Genomic DNA, 15083 nt, shown 5'->3' on the forward strand with positions numbered 1-15083 from the left:
TAATGTCTCCTATTTTAACTGGCACTAACTTCTTCTACTGTGTTATATCAATACCTCTAATATAATTCACTAATTAAAATGCAAATTATTTAGTTTAGCAGTTAAATGTGCAATGATTAATGGAAAATTCAAAGCTGAAATGACACGCATTTAAAAATTGAAAACTGCAATATGCAGTCATAGCTATTTGTATAGGTCATAGAAATGTTAAGACGCAAGTTTCCTTTGACTAGAAGTAAACCTAATATTACTGAAATGTGCACAAATGTAATTTAGAAGCTTGACCTTAATGTGACATTCTTAGAAATGTTCGTCATAACTGCAGAATGATCCGGGTTTTAGTAAATGTATCATTTTACTAAGCAACATATTAATTGTAATGTTTAAGTTCCGATTCTCACCATATTTCACAGAATGCTTGGATACAATAGTTGCACTTTTAAAACAGCATTTCTTGTTCGTGTTAAATGAAATGCATTACTAAACCGTATTTTGCAAGCTGATTGTGTAAGGAGTGAAACATATAATATTTAAAAGGCCAACTTGCGTTCAATGCCAATGGAAACTGAGGCTTATGGTTCCACAACTTAACTATGTAAGAATTTCTGCAGCTAATTTGTGACAAAGCTTTGCAAGCTGCATGTATTTTCGTAGGAAAGGATGACCTTAACCTGCTCTCAGACGAGTGCTGCCATTCAATAGGCCCAGAGAGAAAAAGAAGCCTGTTACAATGTAAGCAAACTGTACTCATGTCTTTTCTATTAGTGTGTGTTGCTTTTTAGCTTCATCGCTTTTTTTCACTTCTTACCTACCTTCTTTACCTAGACTTATGGTTGTGTCTACTGTTGCTGCTGTTCATCCTTACTTTCTTTTAATGCTTTATGTTTACAGCTTGCTACTGCAACTGTATGTTTATTTGCTCATATTACTGAGACTTGGCTGAGTTTCATGAACTACTGTTTATGGGAAGTTCTGCTGCTTTAATTTGCCTTTGAGCTTTATTCTCCTTTGATCTCACACTTTTCCTTTGAACTTGAACTCTCCATGAGTTCTACTAACTTTGAAATTCTGGTCCTGTTCCTTTGAATCAGGGTTTATTCCTTTATGCAACATGTTTAGAGCATTATTTGATTAACTGTTATAACCAAACCATTTTAATGAGATTACTGTTAATTTACTAAAGAGTTTATTGACTAATTTGAATAAAAAGAATAAAAAGACTCTTACTAATCTGTTGATGAGACTAAAGCTTTTTAAATCTTATTCAAACTCTCATCATTGACTGAACTTGGAATTGTATTTGAAAATTTGTCTCTGATGCCGAAATAGCTCTCTGAATCAAAATGCAATGGCAAAGACCTGTCACTTCAGGCTAGAAGAAACCAGCATGGGAATGGGGCTTGACCCTCTAAGTGATGGTAATTGAAAGGTTGAACTATATTATTTAATTTTGGACCAAATCTGTGCTATCACCACATTCATCCGCCACTTTATTCATCTTGGCATGGGTGTTTTCGCCACTCTTACTGTCTACTTGCACATATAAAGTAACTTGCTTTCCCCCTAATGCCCTAGGTAATCCATACCCACATTCCTTTTCACCAACTATTCAAATTCCATCTTTAACTGGGATAGATTTATCCTCAGTGTAGTTTGCTTCGCACCTGGTGAACTAATTGACAAGTCTGTGCTAGTTGTGCTGAATCCTAAGGTAAACTTGGGGCAGGCTGTCTCCGAATGGAACTAGCAGGGGTTTGACTAGTGGGGCAGGAATGATGCTCGACAAGGGTAAGGTACATATTGCGACTGATACGGGGGTCTGAGGAGAGGATTGAACAGGCGTCTCTGTATAACTTGGGGGCGCTTGAGGCTCCACTAAGGATCCCACTGTCACTGCGTTCTCAGCCAAAACCGGTGTGGTAGCACTTGGCATGTCCACTGCTGTGGCATTATATGGGGGCGGTCAGATGCTAAGAAGTTCTTCCATGAGGTTGTCTTCCTCCTCACTCTCAATTGCTCTGGTTTGTCCCTTTCCTCCTTTTCTAACAGATGACATGCCCCAACTGTCTCAATGACCTCCCTTCACTTTCTCTGTCTTTCCTCTGCTTTCTTCCTTCTCCAACGAATCTTGAATTCAAATTTCTTCCTCTTCTTTTCATTTGCCATTTGCTCCAAAGACTTAGCACCTCAAATTGTGTGGGTCCAGGTTGCGGTTTCAAATCATAAATTCTTCCCCTCAGATTCTCTATCCAGGGGATGTGGAAAGTTACACTAAAGGGGAATCAAAGCTCCTCATCTTTGGAAGTCTTGTTGTGCCACTAGTTAAGCCGCATGCACATGTCTAAACCCTTCATTGCTGCCAATTCCCTAACTCAGGTACCTTTGGAAGGAAACTTGTCTTCCCTATTTGCATATTTTCCCCTTTTTGACAATGGGCTCCGTATTATACCAACAACGATCGGAAGCAGTCCCGGTTCGAACTTTCACTCCTCTCACTCCGACAATTGCTTTATTCCATCCACCAATCACAGCGAGTCTCTGTCAAAGGTCACCCTACCACAGCATGGTCCCACTTTCCACCAGCCAATCATTTCAAGGTGTCACACTGACGCAACGCTCCAATTGCTTCTAAGTCCCTTTTCAATCTTTTCTTTATTTGCCTACTTCAACTACACAAGGTTTTCTGCAGTTACAAAAATCCGAGCAAGAATAGTACTATAGTGAGCCCTCAACCTGTGATAGTCACTTCTCAGTGTGTCTGCCCTAAGGAAAGAATCGCTGCTGAGCTCTGTTAGTGCGCTCGCACAAAAAGTTACATTTCTAATTTGGTATAAATGATAGTGCCTCACAGTACACTTCTCCTAGGAGTCAAGTTTACTGATTTAAAATTCAACTTGAGGCACCTCTCATCAAAAGTTTAAAAGCATCATCAGAACCACAATAATTTTAACTCCAACAAATCAATCAGTGCCACAGGATATTAATACTCAATTATTGTCCACTGCATCCCTTTACTCAAAGCTTTCTACAACTCCCAACATGCACTGCTCCGCTTACTTCATTCCCTTATTTCGTATGCAGTCTCCGTTGATACGCATTTCTTGTTCTTCTTTCAGCCACCTCATCTCTCCTGAGACAGAATAGGATTGGGATTGGTCAATCTGGGGGCAAACCATCTGGACCATGAAGGTTCCGTACTCAGTTCTACAGCCAATTGATCCATCAATTAATGGGTCGGCTCCAATCGGAACCATCGCCTCTGCTAGAAGATCTGTTTGCGCACAAACTAGTCTTCAATTTTAACTCATGGGGCACCCCAACATCTAGGACTGGGAGCATTAGACTCCCGATATGATGCACCCTGCTTGGAACCGTCACTTCTAGGTAGGGAAACCCATATAATGATGCTAATTAGAATGACAGACAAGGCTTCTCATTTCAATGCTTTACATGAAGAATTAATAGGCAAATTACAGAAAAGGTGCCATGAGTAAGTTAACCAGCAAAGCATATAAGTCATAAATACAAAGATCTCAGTACATTTCTAAATATAATCCAGCGTAGATTCACATTGTTAGGTGGGAGCAGGGAGTAATATTTCCTTATATAAATCCACAGACTTATATAGGGCTTTAGACAAAGGCTTTCATACATTTCATTGGAATACATGGATCTCAGGGTTTTGCGCAATAGAAAACAAGCTTAAAGAAGCATTTTACTACAGGATACACTTGAGGAGTCTCTCAGGATAGTAATACATTGAGATTTCAACCATTCTCACTGTTTTAGCAGTATAGTTAAGCTGATATATTGTTTCAACATAAGCCTGGGACAGTGAGAATCGTCCTTGATTCAGTACAATGAGAAATCTTTTCTGAGAACACTTTCTACTTGAGTCAAAACTAGACAAACTTTAGCCAAAATAGGAATCAGTAGCGGTTATCATATGATATGTTGAGTCATGATGGACGGCAGTGTGAACACAATCTAATGTTAGCATAAGCTCAGTTCATAATGCTAGTTTTATTGACAGAAAACCAACTCACACACTGGGTTACAGCCAGACAGACTGGGCTCTGTTCACAAAGATTAATGTGATTGTAAGCATATTGTTTTGTTCTTTGACCGAATGTACCCTATTTATGTCTGCCACAAATTCACATTGGGATTTCTAGCAGTGATAAGCCTGCCTAACTACCAGGAGATCTCCTTCCTGAGTGAGGAGTTCTCCCAACCCATAAATCCTGCTCAATGGGTGGAAAGTGGGAATTCCAATGCATGGCTAGTCTGGGAATTTGTGAACACCAAAAACAACATGGCCATTTGTGGAGTTTCACAAAGTCCTCTTTTGCCTCTTTCCACCATGGAAAGGGTTAGAGATTTATTTCAGGCAAGTGCTGGTGTAATTCCCCTTCCACGGTGGAAAGGGAAATCAAACACCCCTGCTGTGAATGTCACACGACCTTCCCAGAAATAATCATGGAAACGTGCCTGGCACAGCATTTCTGGGAATGTTTGTGAATTTCAGAAAGTCGCAAATCTACACTCACATGTATGTGTAAATCTGTGACTGCAAATTAACTGCTTTCTTTGTAAATCGGGCCCACTGTTTTACATTTCAGCCTGGCCTCCAATGGCATCTAATCCAAGCTCAATAGTATTGGTGTAACATGGTTGAACTTACCAGCCATGCAATCAACCTGGCTGCAGCATGCAGCACTGCTTTCAGCGGGGCAGAGAATATTGGTGGGAGCCTGTCAGCACAGCAATTGAGACATTATCCAAGAAAAATCAATTAAATGAATAGCAATCCCCGAGATCAGCTGCTGGACAAATTTGAACATCTGAAATAGGCTTTACTTTACTGTCTGATAGATCGATCAGGCAGGACTAGGACACACACGCCGAAAGGCTGCTTGAAGGGAACCCAGATATTTAAACGGGGAATGAATGGAAAAGAAGAAGTTTGAGAAGGAGGATGAATCAATTTGTCCAGTGTCAGGAGTCCTCCCACTGGTATTCTCGAGGCAAAGAAGACAACGCAGCCATGAAGAAGTCCCTTTGCTTGCGGGACGGAACGTGCTGGCTGCTGCTTTGCACGAAACAAGAAAATAAAAATGAAGTCTTTAAAAATGAGAACATCTAATCTGTGTTTTTTTGTCTTGTAAAATACAACAACATTGTTTCTTTTTTGTTATGTTTGAGATTAACTCATGAGCTCATATTACTTTCTATTAGCGACTATAAGAATATATGCTTAAGGCATGCTTCTTCTACCAATAATTTACACTGTTTTATGTAATACCTGCATTAAAAACGAAGATCAATACACTCACTTGACCTCATCTGAATAGTCAATAAACTGGGATGAATTGTGTTCTAAGCAGTATTGCACCATCCATCTCTCAGTAATATCAAAGAAGTACCTCAGGTGCTTAATATCATTGATAGATGACAATTGAATATCATTAGTAGAGTCCTCTTCCTGGTCTCCAAGCAGTTAAGTGTAAATTGCACAACATGGACAGATCCCTGTGGCACCACAAGAAGGAACACCAAAGGGTGTGATTTAGCTTACCCTAATGGTTAGAAAGCAAGGAAAACTAAATCAGAAACCTGCTGCCAACACACAGCTGATCACTCAATATGCTATTGAGAGTCCTATATGCAACTAAACAAAGCCACGAGAGACCTAAGAGGACCATCTACCAGCACCTCCATTTTCAAGTATGAAACTTTCAGTTTTGGGGGTCTCTGAGAAATTAGAGAAAGCAACCACTGCAAAACAGAGGAGTAGCTGTTTTTAATTATTATGCTTTTGATTCTTGCTATTTAGGATTAAAAAATACACATGGCACCAGAAGTGTCACTGTCAGCCAGAGGAATAGCTATGAATGATACAGAAGGAGCAGCGGCATCGAGGCACAAGGATCTGAGGGGGGCATTCTGCGCCTAGACTATTGCAGACTTTTACTATCAGCCCTCCCAAAAGTATGGGACTCATTTTTCTTTTCTTGAATTAGGGCCCTGACACCTTTGCTACTTTGGCATTATCACTGTGGTGCTCCCAGAATGAATACTGCATAAGCAGAGTGGTTGTGGTCAATCACCATTCATTTGAGCCACCGTTCATACCTCCAAAACTTTACCCATGAAAGGCAGATGGATAATTGTGCCATACTGGATCAAAAACATCATATATTTTAGACAGTTTCACAAGAGAACAAGCTTTGGCATAGCCAACAGTTCTCACCTATGTGAGAATGGTTTGGCAATGTTTTTTTCAGCCATGTTGTACAACATCACAGCTGTGCTATGTCACACTCAACACTGTATGTAGCATCACGGTGCTTTGTTTTTACTTTCAACCATATTGCACAGCAGCCGCTCTAGTAGTTTTGAACATGCATTTCAATTGTCTTTAATTCTTTTGAGGTGCTGCTAAAAGACTAGTTGAACATTAGGCTCCCTGACGTGTTGTTTTATTTTTAACACAGTTCTGCCCAATAATGCATGGTTCCTGTTGTTTGTGCAGATGGCAGTGTGTCCAATTTGCTGAATCCTGAGATTATGACCTTCAGTCATGTTAACAGTCAGGTGTGCAACTCTAATAAGAAGGGATCATTAGGGGTGGAGGTGGTTTTACAAGCAGGGAATCCCAGATCATGTATAGAACACGTGTAAACACCTTGGATAACATTCTTTCCATGCCAATGGAATAGTTTTCAACGTCATGAAGTGGCTGTCTGTCACAAGACAGCACTTTACCACACAATTAAAGGATTAAAGAAGTAATTGTGGTGTTCTAAAATTAGTCTTCATCCAATGCCTAGTGAAAATACTGCCATATTACAGTGGTGACAGGTTGGATTCTCTTTGTGAATGGCATATTCCATGTCGGGGTTTCAATGGGTAGCTACCAAACGTGTAGCGAATCATACTGAGATTCCGGATTCTGCAGAAGCACTACTTTCAAGACACACAGATCTTTCCTCCAGGAAATTGCACTCTTGGCAGTGGGTGTAGAAAACTCAAATTGGATCAGAAGCAATAGTGCTTGGATGTCTAGTATGAAAGATTTTCAGAAGTTTAAAAACGTTTCTCAAGTCGGTAGCTTTTTGTCAATCGAGAAGACCATGTACAGTGATTTTGGGAAGATGAATTTGTTCTATTGCATTGGTTTGTGTACTAGCCAAGGTTCCTGTTATAGCGGGGCTGCATGGATGTTTCAGGGATGAAGCCCAGCATACTCCCTTGGGTGGGATATACAGGATAATAACTTCAACAGGTGCAGCTCCTCTGCTAAGGCGGAGAAGCATCACCCCACTGCTGTCAGAGCAGGAAAAAGGAAAAATAAAAGGATAATAACCTAGTTTTTATCAATTTATTTTTTGTACCTACGGGACTGTATTAGGTGGGGAGGGCTAGCATCATAGGGGGAGAAGTGGTGGGCACTCTCTAAGTGTGCATGACTGTTTGGCCATCCGTCTTGGGCCAGCCAAACAGTCATGCGCACTTAGCATGTTCCTCACCAGGCTGTAATACACAGCCTGGGTGGAAAATATGCGCAGGCTCCCAGTCCCCGTTTGAGCGCCGATCCATGGCACTCAAACCAGGAGAGCCTGTATGATTCCTGCTTCCAGGAGTCGTCAGGAAGCGAAGCAACGACGGAGGAGGGACAGCAGCTGTGAGGAGGTAAGCGTTTAAAAAAATATTTTGTGTTTTTTCAAACCCCGCCTTCCCCGTTCCCTGCCATCCACCCCTGATAACTTGGGCAACTTCCTGGAATATATATGGGATTACAGACTGATGGCAGAAGATGCTGGGGTTTCTTGGCTTGGAAGAGGGTAGAATTATGTTATCCAACACTGTTCATATTAGATGTGAATGATGTTATCATATGTGTCAAAACAAAAGCACACATAATTGAAGAAACATACGCTCTGTAAAGCCTAATGTTGGTGACTGTTAGCGATGCAAAGTGATCAAACAAAATTGTTTATTTCCTTCACTGGAAGCTCACTTCAGCTATGGCAACTTAACACCTGGTCTAGTTGGAATTCCTCTTTAGGAAACACAAGAATGAGGAAGAGGTATGTGGGGGTAATGCTTAGATTACTTTCCATGTTTCATCATTACTCCTAGTCCCACTTCTCTGCACCGTGTAACTTGCATCCGCCCTTCTGCCCTGGTATCTCTAACACTTTGCAGTCATGGAAAGTTGAGCGACAAGTAAGATACCACCTATTGAAGTAGGTAGCGGGGGTAAAAGATTGTTTCTAGTATGCTGCAAAACAAAAGGGTTCCAGGAGCGAGGAAGATTCTGCTCATTGAGTAAGGAGTGAGGCAAGGAAAAGTGGATGTAGGAGAAATGAAGTCACTGGTAAGGAATCAGAACATTCCAGACATCTTACTTTACTCTCTTGGGCTCTGTCTTTGGCCCACAATTACAGGAGCAGGCACTTTGCGAGCCTTCAAGCCTAATCACTGGTCTTTTCTAGTTGCTGCTAGGTTGTTGTGTTTTAACCATAACGAGATTAAATTACGGACACAAAGCAAATAAAAGCAAAACTCACGGCCACTAATTTTTAAACTAATGAGAAAACAGGCGGTTTGTGCAGTTTCGGTGGTCTCTGAGAAACTAGCGAAAGCAACCGCTGCAAAAAAAGCAGAGAAGTCAGTATTATGCTTTTGATTCTTGCAATTTATGATTAAAAAATCTTAGCTTTTTGTAGGACAGGTATGTGTAAAATAAAAGTTAAAAGCAAACCTAAAAGAAATCCGGAAATGGTGATACACACAAACGTCTGCAAAGACTAAGAAAAGTTATGAGGATAAAACCCATTTCCTGTTTCACATAGCAGCACTCGTGAGAGTGTTGCTAACTGTCGGTGGACGTGCAGCCTGGGAGGCGCACCAGACCCTTAGAGGGACGTGGCTAACCTGTACGGAGAGTGCCATGTGAGCTGGTGGAAGCAATACAGGGAGAGGGGAGGCTAGACTGGAAGGTCAACTGCCTCTTTGCAGCATTCCCACAATAAAGGATGGTACTTGCAGGAAATCCCGTGCACAGGATTGGCGAGGGCTCGTTCGAACGACCCAATGGATAACAAGGAGGACGGGGCCCCTCCTCCATTTCAAAACGCATACATGCCAACTCTCCCGATTTCAAGGCTATTCTCCCACCTCCTGATTCCTGTGTGCAAAAACCCAATTCTATGTCAGGACCGGAGGCTTTTGATTATGCTGTCTCAATTTCTTTACTGAACTCACAGCAGCCAATGAAAAATGAACTACACAAGTAAAAAACATCGTATCCCATGAGGCTCTGAACCACGCCTCCTCATAACAGCCAATGGCAACATGTCAAAGTATACAAAGTAGAGAGACACCTTCTTGGCTTCCTCTTTCATTGCTGCTCCGCAGTTAAGATAAGTGTCTCTCTATATTTGTGTACTTTGACTCTGTGCATAGAATGTTATTGCGTTATTGGTGATTTTATTGAGTTACTACTTAAGGCTGCCAGTGTTCTTGCACCTTGCTATTGCTCGCCTTGTGTGAACTGCGCGATGCCTATTTTCCCTTTCAGACCGTGCGCTGCACTCTAACGCACGTTTGAAGTTTACCTGGTGTATTTCTTTTCAAGCGCGTGTTACGCTTTAGGTTTTCCCCACATTCTGGCCAATGCTGCTGCCGCCAGCGCTGCTGGCTGTACCGATCGCGGTTCGCGTTCGGAGGGATTTGGCCCCACCCCTCAGGGAGCGAGACACACACTGGAGCCCAATCGGCTTCCTGTGTGCGTCTCGGGAGCTCGCACGCGCACGTGTGCGCTCGCGGCTCCCTCTATTAATTGCCGGACTGACGCCCTGCCCCCGGCTGAACAGGGGAGATACGCAGCTGGCAATTTGAGCCGAGTACGGGCCGTTTTTCTGCAGAATTAAGGCAGCGCTTCGTCTTCATTTGCAGGGGCAGTAACACTTGAGCTACAGGTCCTTGAGGACATACTTTTTGGAACTTCTGCTCATTCAGGCAGGTGGGAATACTTCCTCCCCCATTGGTCCTGTATTGTGCAGGTCCTGATTGTATTCCTGTGTGGATTTTCAGTACTCTTTGGCTCGTTTTGCCCCGGCATTGCTCCCATCTGACACCCTAACTTGTTGAAGTTGGGGTTGATAATTGTGCTTCCATCTGGGGATATTTTGATTGAATATTCTTTATTCACCTGAAGTATGGCAGACTGTGAGTTCTACCAGGAAGAGGTGGCTGCGTGTGAAGATCAGGGGGATGATGCTTACTACTATGACGATTCCATGGAAGACATGATTGATAAGAAATTGGATGCTAAGCTAGATAAGGCGCTCTCCTCCGCCTAATTACCTATTGCCCAGAAATTAGACCGTCTTGTTGCCCCTAGCACTTCTCCCTCTGGCACTTGTCCTGTCCCGACGCCCCTTACCCCTTCCGAGCCCCCTGGCCTTCCTTGGCCACACGCACATCCTTACTCTAAGCTATCTAAGTCCAATGAACAGGCCCAAGAGGGCGCCCCAGCTCCCCCGCCTATTCCTTCCTCCCCTATTCCTATCCATGACACCACTTCTGATCCCGACCCTGACACAGACTCTTCTCAGGAGTCTAGGCCTCGCAAATGCGCTAAGAAGCGCAAACATTCTTCTTCCCCGTCCAACCCTCCCCATTCATGTTTGACCCCTCGCTCTGCAGATTGGGTTCCACCCACAGCGGTGGCCGAATACATGCAGACAAATTTACGTAAAAGTTTTGATAAGGATGTGAGGGCCCGCTTGAAATCCGAATGCCCATGACCCGACTTACCTCATAAGGTTGCTATTACCCCAGACATAGATTCTTCCATGACCACCTTCCTTAAAAAATGCAAAAAGGATCCAAAGAAAGGGATCGACCGCGCTCTTCGGACGTGTTAAGATAAGGTCTTGACCTTGCGGGCCCTTTAGCAAAAATTGTGGAGTTGGCCATACAGGCGCAAGAGACCGGGGCCGCTATTCACCCCGAAGTTTTGGCTGGATGGGCTCAATGGGCAATCTGCATGCTGGGTAACGCTAATTCCGCCTTGGCCTCCGAACGGCGCGAGTCTGTCCTCCTGAGGATTGATCCGCAATTGGTGGAATTGACCACGGCAGAACGGGGCCTGCTAGCGGAAGGATAGCTCTTTGGTGAGAAGTTCGTAAAGGACATTGCCAAATTTGTGAATACCTTTGCCTCACTCGACAAGTCACAATCCTCGTTGAAGAGAGTGTTTCATCAGGTCTCTGGTAGGGCCGGGCGTAGCAGAGGACGCTCGGCCGGCCGCTACTCCAACCCCAGTCCTCAAAGAGGTTTCGCTCCCAGACGCAGCGGTTATACCCAAGAGCCGGAGCAGGCTGGCTTCTATCCCTCCAGATCTCGTGGATACAGGGGCCGTTTCAACAGAGGTGTCAACCGAGGCTACAAAAACTTTGATTCCCAGTCTTGTGGCAAGTCCTATGTGTCCTACAATTCCCCTGGGGGGCAGGTTATTGCATTTTGTTGTAAATTGGACTCGCCTCACCACAGATGTTTGGATCCTGCAGACAGTTCAGGGCTATCAGATAGAATTTCTGGACTCCCCATGTTCACTGATTCCTCCTCGACCTCTCCTTTTGTCCCTCCTAGAACAGAATTTTATAGACTCCGAACTTCAAGAACTTTTGGCCAAACAGGCTATTGCCGTAGGGTCCTTCATTCCCGGAGGATTTTGCAGCAACGTCTTCTTGGTGCAAAAGAAAGGAGGAGGTCAGAGACTGGTATTGAACATCAGAGATTTCAATCCCTTTGTAGTCTACAGGCATTTCAAGATGGAGGGCATCCATCTTCTAAGAGATCTCCTGCTGGAGAAGGACTGGATGGTCCGGTTGGACTTGAAAGATGCCTACCTCACGGTCCCAGTTTTCCCCTCTCATCAGAAATGTCTTCAATTTCAATGGAAAGGACAATGGTACCGATATCGTACGCTTTCCTTTGGCCTGTCTTCAGCCCCATGAGTTTTCACATAACTCTTGAAACCTGTAGCTTCCCGCCTTCGGGAAATGGGGGTGCGCATGATTGTCTACCTCGACGACATGTTTCTCCTGGCTCAAGATCGGAATCTTCTTCTCACTCACTTGGAGTGGACGATGTCCCTATTACAGGATCTGGGCTTCGTCATAAACATCAAGAAGTCAATGATGAGTCCGAGCCAACAGATAGAATTCTTGGGCTTTCAAATAAATTCAGTCTCTGCCCAACTTCTACTCCCTCTGCCCAAGATCAAGTCTATCAAACGGGAAATCAAATCCACTTTGTCCAAGCAGATGATTTCATTGAGAGTGCTGGCGAGGATTGTGGGCCTACTGGCCTCCTCCATTCAGGCCATCTTCCCAGGCCCCCTACATTATCGCGTCCTTCAGCGACTCAAAATCTATTAAATTCAGAAGAAGTTTCATTACGACCACCTCATTCCTTTGTCTACAGACGCTCGAGGCTGGAACAAATGTCAGCCTGGAATGGAAGGGCGATTTTTGGCGCCTACCCAGACGTCATTATCGAATCCGACGCCAGCCGCTGGGGCGCTCGATGTGGAGACTTTGCCACAGGCGGACGATGGTCTGCAGACGAGTTAAGGTTGCACATCAACTGCCTCGAGTTGTTAGCATGCTCGTTTGCGATAAGGTCAATATCTCCCCTGAAGAGCAATTGTTGCATCCTCCTCCAGATGGACAATGTGTCGGTGGTGAGATATATCAACCGACTGGGAGGGACGAAGTCGCAGATGTTGGTCAACATGGTGAAGGAGTTCTGGCATTTCTGTCTAAATCACAAAATCACAGTCATAGCAGAATACCTGCCGGGCAAAATCATACAGGTGGCGGATTGGAACTCCAGGTTCCTCAGGGATTACAGCGATTGGAGGCTTCACCCCACGCTGTTCGCAGAGATCATGAGTATGCGAGGCCCCTGCAGGATAGACCTATTTGCCTCTCACCTCAATGCTCAGATTCCGTTGTTCTTCAGTTGGAGACCGGACCCGATGGCGATGGGAACGGATGCGTTCCTTCAGCATTGGGGACCGCAGAGGAATTATGCCTTCCCTCCCTTTGCCTTGATCCCGAGAGTGGCGGCCTTAGTCCGTCGTCAGACGGCTTCAATAGTGTTGGTGACACCGTTGTGGAAGACTCCGTCGTGGTTTCCCACACTATTGGAGTTGTCTGTGGATCTTCCCTTTCAACTTCCGAGTTTCCCGATGCTTCTCCAGGACCCAGTGGGGGCTTGCCACCCGCTGGTCCTGCAGAACCAATTATCTCTCATGGTGTGGATGCTCGCAGGAGACACAAGAGCATTGAAGGCCTTTCACAGGCGGCTGCCGGCTTTATACGACAAGCTTGGGCTCCATCCACCCGAAAATTATATTCAGCTTCCTGGAAGCGATGGGTGGGTTGGTGCCTTCAACGGCAGGTGGATCCATGGGATCGGATGTGACCGAGATTTTGAATTTTCTGTCGGAGTGAGCAGAATCGGGCCTTGCTTACAGGTCAGTTAATAACTTCAGATCAGCAATTTCAGCAGGCCATGACTCTATTGATGGTAAACTGGTGGGGATGCATCCCCTGGTGTGGAAGTTACTTAAAGGGGTTAGGGTGGCCAACCCTCCTCGCCCCAGGTATTCGACCTTATGGGACGTTTCTAAGGTACTCTCATTACTGGAGTCTTGGCCTGATAATCCAGACCTTTCCTTAAAACAACTATCGGCCAAACTCACTATGCTGTTATGTTTAATCTCTTGTCGCAGAGTCTCGGATGTGCGAGCTCTGGATCTGGCGGGCAGAATGTTTTCTCCGCAGGGTGTCTCTTTTATCATCACGAGACGGACAAAAACAATGTCACATTCGGTAGAGTATCCTGCCTTCCCTCACAATAATAAATTATGTGTTTTGCATTGTTTGCAAAGTTATAAAGAACCTTGCCCATAGGTCTGATCCACTGGGGCAGTTATTACTTGCGATTCAAAAACCTCATAGACCGGTATCAGCTGCCACCTTGGCTAGGTGGGTCAGGTGGGTGATGTCATAAGCTGGCATTGATGTCTCTGTATATGGTGCTCATTCCGCTAGAGGAGCTAGGCCTCTAAAGCGTACATGTTGGAATCTCGCTTAGAGGATATCCTGAAAGCGGCTGTCTGGTCTACGGATTCAATGTTCAAAATGTTTTATTACAAGCCTATATCTCATGTTTCTTCTGTTGATATTGATGATCTTTGAACCAGCATAATCAGAAACCTCCGGTCCTGACATAGAATACAAAATTTTCCAGCTATTGCGACAAGAATTTTAGATTCTATTAAGGACACGGAGGCGAGGATTATCCCACCCGTAGGGACAGTTATATCAACTGTTAAGTTGTATTATCATTATATTCATAACAGTATTAATGCCCACCCTTAAAGAATCATGTTTGTGGGTTCCCTATTTTTCAACCATGTTTCTATTTTCAGGAAATGACTCTAACAAGAACTGAAGTGATACTCTGCCTGGAGATGGATCACCCCTTGTGAGAAGATGTTGATCACAGGACTTTGGGACTATATTCTCCATTGAGAATAAAAAGGAACTGTTTATCTCTTCGTTGAGAATTGGATTGGTGTTTTTTCGTTCGGACTTATGGACTGGTTTTTCGCAAAGAAAGAGGAAGCCAAGAAGGTGTCTCTCTACTTTGTATACTTTGACATGTTGCCATTGGCTGTTATGAGGAGGCGTGGTTCAAAGCCTCATGGGATACAAAGTTTTTTACTTGTGTAGTTCATTTTTCATTGGCTGCTGTGAGTTCAGTAAAGAAATTGAGACAGCATAATCCTTGCCTCCATGTCCTTAATAGAATCTAAAATTATTGCCGCGATAGCTGGAAAATGTTGTATTCCTCTGCAGACTTCTGTAGACAGGGACTGGGCTTCAGTTACTCGTAGTATTCACTGGCAGTAACCTGCTCCTGCAGCCCAATGGACAACATTTTTGTCATGCTATCTCTGCCTGCCGTAGCGCTTTCGCCTTGCTCCTGAC

Source organism: Triturus cristatus, chromosome 1_1, assembly GCF_964204655.1.
Source record: "Triturus cristatus chromosome 1_1, aTriCri1.1, whole genome shotgun sequence".
NCBI lineage: Eukaryota > Metazoa > Chordata > Amphibia > Caudata > Salamandridae > Triturus > Triturus cristatus.